This window comes from Cricetulus griseus, chromosome 2 (genome assembly GCF_003668045.3).
Source record: "Cricetulus griseus strain 17A/GY chromosome 2, alternate assembly CriGri-PICRH-1.0, whole genome shotgun sequence".
Lineage (NCBI taxonomy): Eukaryota > Metazoa > Chordata > Mammalia > Rodentia > Cricetidae > Cricetulus > Cricetulus griseus.
The window spans coordinates 394,741,194-394,747,328 of NC_048595.1; positions in this window are offsets into that span (position 1 = coordinate 394,741,194).

Below are 6,135 nucleotides of genomic sequence, written 5' to 3' on the forward strand. Positions count from 1 at the left end.
TCTTCCTTTTGTCTCTGACCCTATCGTCCTAGGTTCTTTGGTGACTGCAGCACATCGGGGAATGAGCTCTTGTGGTGTCCCGCTGGCTGAGGCATTTCTGGCGCCCAACATGGAGCCTTCATAGAGGGGTCTAAATATTCCTCTAGTTCCCAGGAATCCCTAGCACCAAGGGCTTATCCACTGCTGGTTGGAGTGTAAACTTGTACAGCCACTATGAAAATCAGTGTAGCAATTCCTCAGGAAGATGGGAATCAATCTACCTCAAGATTCAGCTATACCACTCTTGGAGATATATACCCCAAGATGCTTCATCCTACCACAAGGACACTTGCTCAACCATGTTCATGGCTGCTCTCTTCATAATAGCCAGAAATTGGAAACAACATAGATATTCCTTAACAGAAGAATGAATAAAGAAAATGTGTATTCACACAATGGAGCATTACTCAGCCTTGGTCAGAAAAGCTACAGTGAAAGGCAATGAATGGAATTGAATTCAGAGTTAAACCCCAACCTTGCCTTTCACATTCTTCCCCAAGATCTCACATTAAAAATTAAATAACTTTAAAAGTCCCATAGTCTTTACAAATTCAAACACATTAAAAGTTCAGTCCCAGACAGGCATGGTGGTGTACACTTTTATTCCCAGCACTCAGGAGATAGAGGCAGGAGGATCTTTGTGAGTTTGAGACAAGCTTCGTCTACAGAGCTGGTTCCAGGACAAGCAGGGCTGTTACACAGAGAAACCCTGTCTCAAAAAACAACAAAAAAGTTCAGTCCCTTTAAAATATTGAACCTCTTTAAAAATTCAAAATCTCTCAAATATGGGCTTTTATAAAAAAAAATCACAATTAAGTTAAATACTTTCTTATTTCCACTGAAAGAAGCCAGGGCACAATCACAGTCAGATCAAAAGAAAACCAAGAGTGTAAATAATAGGTTGTCTAAAGTCTGAAATTCACTCACAATATTTAGAGTGCCTCCAAAGGGCTTGGGGTCACTTCTCCCAGCTCTGCCCTCTGCATCACACACAGCTTGTCTCCTAATCTCTGGCTGGCTCCACTCCACCACTGCTGTTGTTTCTGGTTGTCGTTCCATGGTATTGATACTTCCAGAATACTGGGGTCTTTTTCTGCAACTGGGCTGCACTTTCACCAATAGCCTCTCATAGGCTCTCTCCATGGTGCCAAGTCTCAACTTCTCTACATGACCCCTTCAGTCCTGGGCCTTCACTATACATTTGCTTCCCTCAAAGCTTCTAGACATTCTCTTGTTTCTGCTTAATTTAAAAACTATTTTAGGCTGGGTGGTGGTGGCCCACACCTTTAATCCCAGCACTTGGGAGGCTGAGGCAGGTGGATCTCTCTGAGTTTGAGGCCTGCCTGGTCTACAAAGCAAGTTCCAGGACAGCCAGGGTTACACAAAGAAACCCTATCTCAACAAACCAAACCAAACAAAAAACCATTTTAGACTTATTCATAATTCTATGATTAGTATTGAATTAAATTTAAATTTTTATTTATTTCTTATTGTTTTCTTTTTCTTTATTTTCCTTTTCTTTTCTTTTTCCTTTTGAGACAGGTCTCTATGTAGTCTTGGCTGTCCTGGAGATGGCTATGCAGACCAAGATAGACTTGATTGGCCTGCCTCTACCTCCTAGTGATGGGATTAAAGGTGTGTCTCACACACCTGGCCTTAATTTTTTATTTTTGATATGATGTTAACATTGGTCCTAAGTTAGTTTTTTCTATAATTTATCAAGGGTTTCTATCACAAGTTTATTTTAATTAGAAAATTTTTTCTTTCCCCAATGAAATGGCTTGATCTTTTGTTAAAGTAGGTTAACCAGCTATATGTGAATCTCTTCTGAATTCTTTGTTCTGTTCCTTTGATACCAGAACCCAGCTTCTTCCAGCTTCTTTGGCCTTTTCAGCATGGATTGAAGACCAGCAGCTCTCCAGGAGTCCTCTAGATCTTCAGTGCCAGACTGGAACTGCTGAGACTGCCAGCCTGGTGTTCAAGCAGCAACCAAACCTCTCCAGTGTGCAGATGGCCACTGGATTACCCAGACCTTCGATGAGAACCAGTCTAATAAACCCACTCTTCAATACATATTCATTATGATGCTTTTGTTTCTATGGCAAAGCCTGATATCCAGTCAAGGTTTTTAAATGCCTTCCTTCCTTACTGTGGGGAGCAGAGGAAGTAATGAGTTAATATGTAAAGGAATAGATGAGGTCTTGAGTCAATGTGCATTGTTTGCCACAGTCACAATCATGTCAAGGACCCCAATCCCTCAAACCCACAGGAGTGGCTAAGTCTCCTCCCTGCCCCTCCCCAGCTCCCGGGAGTCAGGCCCAGAGTGACAGCAAAGCCTTCCTTTGGTCCAAGTGGGAATGATGGCAGTGTGTGCAAAAACAAAAGCGCTGAGGTTCCTGGTTTTTCACTTTGTTGATGCTGCTTCATCAGAGCAAGCACAGACCACCACCCTCATGCCAGCTTTCTGTACCTGTGTCTGTATGTCTGTCCCTTCTTCATTCCTGAGTCAGGGTTTCAGGACCAAGATCAGAAGGTCTACTGCATTAATTCATTAATTTTTACCTTTAACTTTATTTCTTAAGTTCATTTCCTTTTATTTACTGTTCTAGCCTCTTGAATTCAGTTGATGTATTTGTTTATTCTTTCACTTTACTAAGGATTTAAGGCATAAAATTTCCTCTACTGCTTTAGATGCATTACACAAATTCTCTAATTATTATTTTTTCCGTTTTATGTGTTTGGTGTTTTATTTTTACAAAATGATAATTTCACATGTCAATCCCTTGTCCCTCTCCCACCCTCCCCCCAGCCTCCCACCAGCCCCATCCCCCTCCTCCCTCTGCTCCCAATAGAGGGTAGGGCCCTCAACAGAGGCTCCCCAAATTCCAAAACATCATCCTGGGCCAGGCCTGGGCCCTCCCCCATGTGACCAGGCCAAGAGAGCATCCTTTCACTTGGGATAGGCTCTCAAAGTCCCTTCTTACACCAGGGAAAAATACTGATCCACTACCAGAGGCCCTATAGGCTACTGAGGCCTCCTCGTTGACATCCACTTTCAGGGGTCTGCATCAGTCCCATGATGGCCTCCCAGACAGCAGACTGGGGGCCATGTACCCCCCCTTGTTCAGGTCAGCTGTTTCTGTGGGATTCACCAGCCTGGTACTGACCCCCTTGATCTTCACTTCTCCCTCTCTGCAACTGGGTTCCAGAGCTCAGTTCAGTGTATAGCTGTGGGTGTCTGCCTCTGCTTCCGTCTGCCACTGATGAGGGCTCTAGGATGACATATAAAGTAGTCATCAGTCTCATTAAAGGGGAAGGGCATTTAGGGTATCCTCTCCACCATTACCTAGATTGTCAGTTGGTGTCATCCTTGTAGATCTCTGGAAATCTCCCTAGTGCCAGATCTCTCCTCAGACCTATAATGGCTCCCTCTGTTATGATATCTTTCATCCTGCTCTCCTCTATTCTTCCCCCAACTAAAACTTTCTGCTTCTCCATTTCCTCCTCTCCTCTCCTCTTCTCCTCCTCACATTCTGGCAGCTCCCTCTCTCCTACCCTCATGCTCTGAATTAGCTTAGGAGGTACTGGCCCTTCCCATTCTCCAGGGACCAAGCATTTTTCTCTTGGAGTCCTTCTTGATTCCTAGTTCCTTTGGTGAAGAGGACTGTAGGCTGGTAACCCTTTGTTCTATGTCTAAAATTCATATATGAGTGAGTACATACCATATTTGTCTTTTTGTGACTGGGTTACCTCACTCAGGATGGTTTCTTCTAGTTTCATCCATTTGCCTGCGAATTTCAAGATTCCATTGCTTTTTTCTGCTGAGTAGTACACCATTGTGTAAATGTACTACATTTTCTCTATCCATTCTTCAGTTGAGGGGCATCTAGGTTGCTACCAAATTTTGGCTATTACAAACAATGCTGCTATGAACATGGTTGAACATATGTCCTTGTTGTATGAATATGCATTATTTGGGTATATGTCCAAGAGAGGAATTGCTGAGGTAGACTGATTCCCATTTTCCTGAGCAACCGCCATACTGATTTACAAAGTGGTCTTACAAGTTTGCACTCCCACCAGCAATAAAGGAGTGTCCCTTTTTCTCCACATCCTTTCCAGCATAAAATGTCATTGGTGTTTTTTATTTTAGCCATTCTGGCCAATGTAAGATGGTATCTCAGAGTTGTTTTGAGTTGCATTTCTCTGATGGCTAAGGATTTTGAGCACTTTCTTAAATGTCTTTCAGCCATTTTAGATTCCTTTGTTGAGAATTCTCTAGTTCTGTGCCCCACTTTTTAATTTCATTGATTGGTGTTTTGGTGGTTAGCTTCTTGAGTTTATTGTATATTTTGGAAATCAGCCCTCTGTCAGATGTGGGGTTGGTGAAGATCTTTTCCCATTCTGTGGGCTGTGTTTTTGTCTTACTGTGTCCTTTGCCTTACAGAAGCTTCTGAGTTTCAGGAGGTCCCATTTATTAATGGTAGATCTCAATGTCTGTGCTACTGGTGTTATGTTCAGGAAACAGTCTCCTGTACCAATACGTTAAAGGGTACCTCCCATTTTCTCTTCTAGACGGTTCAGTGTGGCTGGATTTATGTTGAGATCTTTGATCCATTTGGACTTAAGTTTTGTGCATGGTGACAGATATGGATCTATCTGCAGTCCTCTGCATGTCCAAATCCAGTTGTGCCAGCACCATTTGTTGAATATGTTTTCTTTTTTCCATTGTATAGATTTAGCTTCTTTGTCAAAAATTAGGTGTTCATACATGTGTGGTTTAATATCAGGGTTTTCAGTTCGATTCCATTGGTCTATCTGTCTATTTTTGTGCCAATACCAAGCTGTTGTCAGGACTATGGCTCTATAATAGAGCTTGAAGTCAGGGATGATGATGCCTCTGGAAATTCCTTTATTTTACAGGGTTGTTTTGGCTATCCTGGGTTTTTTCTTTTTCCATATAAAGTTGAGTATTGTTCCTTCAAGGTCTGTGAAGAATTGTGTTGGGATTTTGATGGGGATTGCATTGAATCTATAGATTGCTTTTGGCAAGATTGCCATTTTTACTATGTTGATTCTACCTATCCATGAGCATGGGAGATCTTTCCATTTTCTGGTATCTAATTTCTTTCTTTAAAGACTCAAAGTTCTTACTGTACAGGCCTTTCACTTTTTTGGTTAGCGTTACCCCAAAATATTTTATGTTGCTTGTGGATATTGTGAAGGGTGATGTTTCTCTGATTTCTTTCTCATTGCATTTATCATCTGTATATAGTACAGCTACTAATTTTTTGAGTTAATTTTGTATCCTGCTACTTTGCTGAAGGTGTTTATCAGCTGTAGGAGTTCCGTGGTAGAGTTTTTCGGGTCACTTATGTAGACTATCATATCATCTGCAAATAGTGAAAGTTTGACTTCTTCCTTTGCAATTTGTATCCCCTGGATCTCCTTTTATTGTCTTATTGCTCTAGCGAGGACTTCAAGTACAATAATGAAGAGATATGGAGAGAGTGCACAGCCTTGTCTTGTTCCTGATTTTAGAAGAATTGCTTTGAGTTTCTCTCCATTTAGTTTGATGTTGGCTGTTGGTTTGGTGTATATTGCTTATATCATATTTAGATATGTTCCTGTTATTCCTGTTCTCTCCAAGATCTTTATCATGAAGGGATGTTGGATTTTGTCAAAGAATTTTTCAGCATCTAGTGAGATGATCATGTGGTTTTTCTCTTTCAGTTTGTTTATATGGTGGGTTACATTGATGGATTTTTGTATGTTGAACCATCCTTGCATCCCTGGGATTAAGCCTACTTGATCATAGTGGATGAGTTTTCTGATGTGTTCTTGGATTCGATTCACCAATGTTTTGTTGAGTACTTTCGCATCAATGTTCATGAGGGATGTTGGTCTGTAGTTCTCTTTTTTAGTTGTATCTTTGTGTGGTTTGGGTATCAAAGTGATTGTAGCCTTGTGAAAAGAGTTTGGCAATGTCCCTTCTGCTTCTATTGTGTAGAACAATTTGAAGAGTACTGATATTAGCTCTTTTTTGAATTTCTGGTAGAATTTTGCAGTGAAGCCATCTGGCCCTGGGCTTTTTTT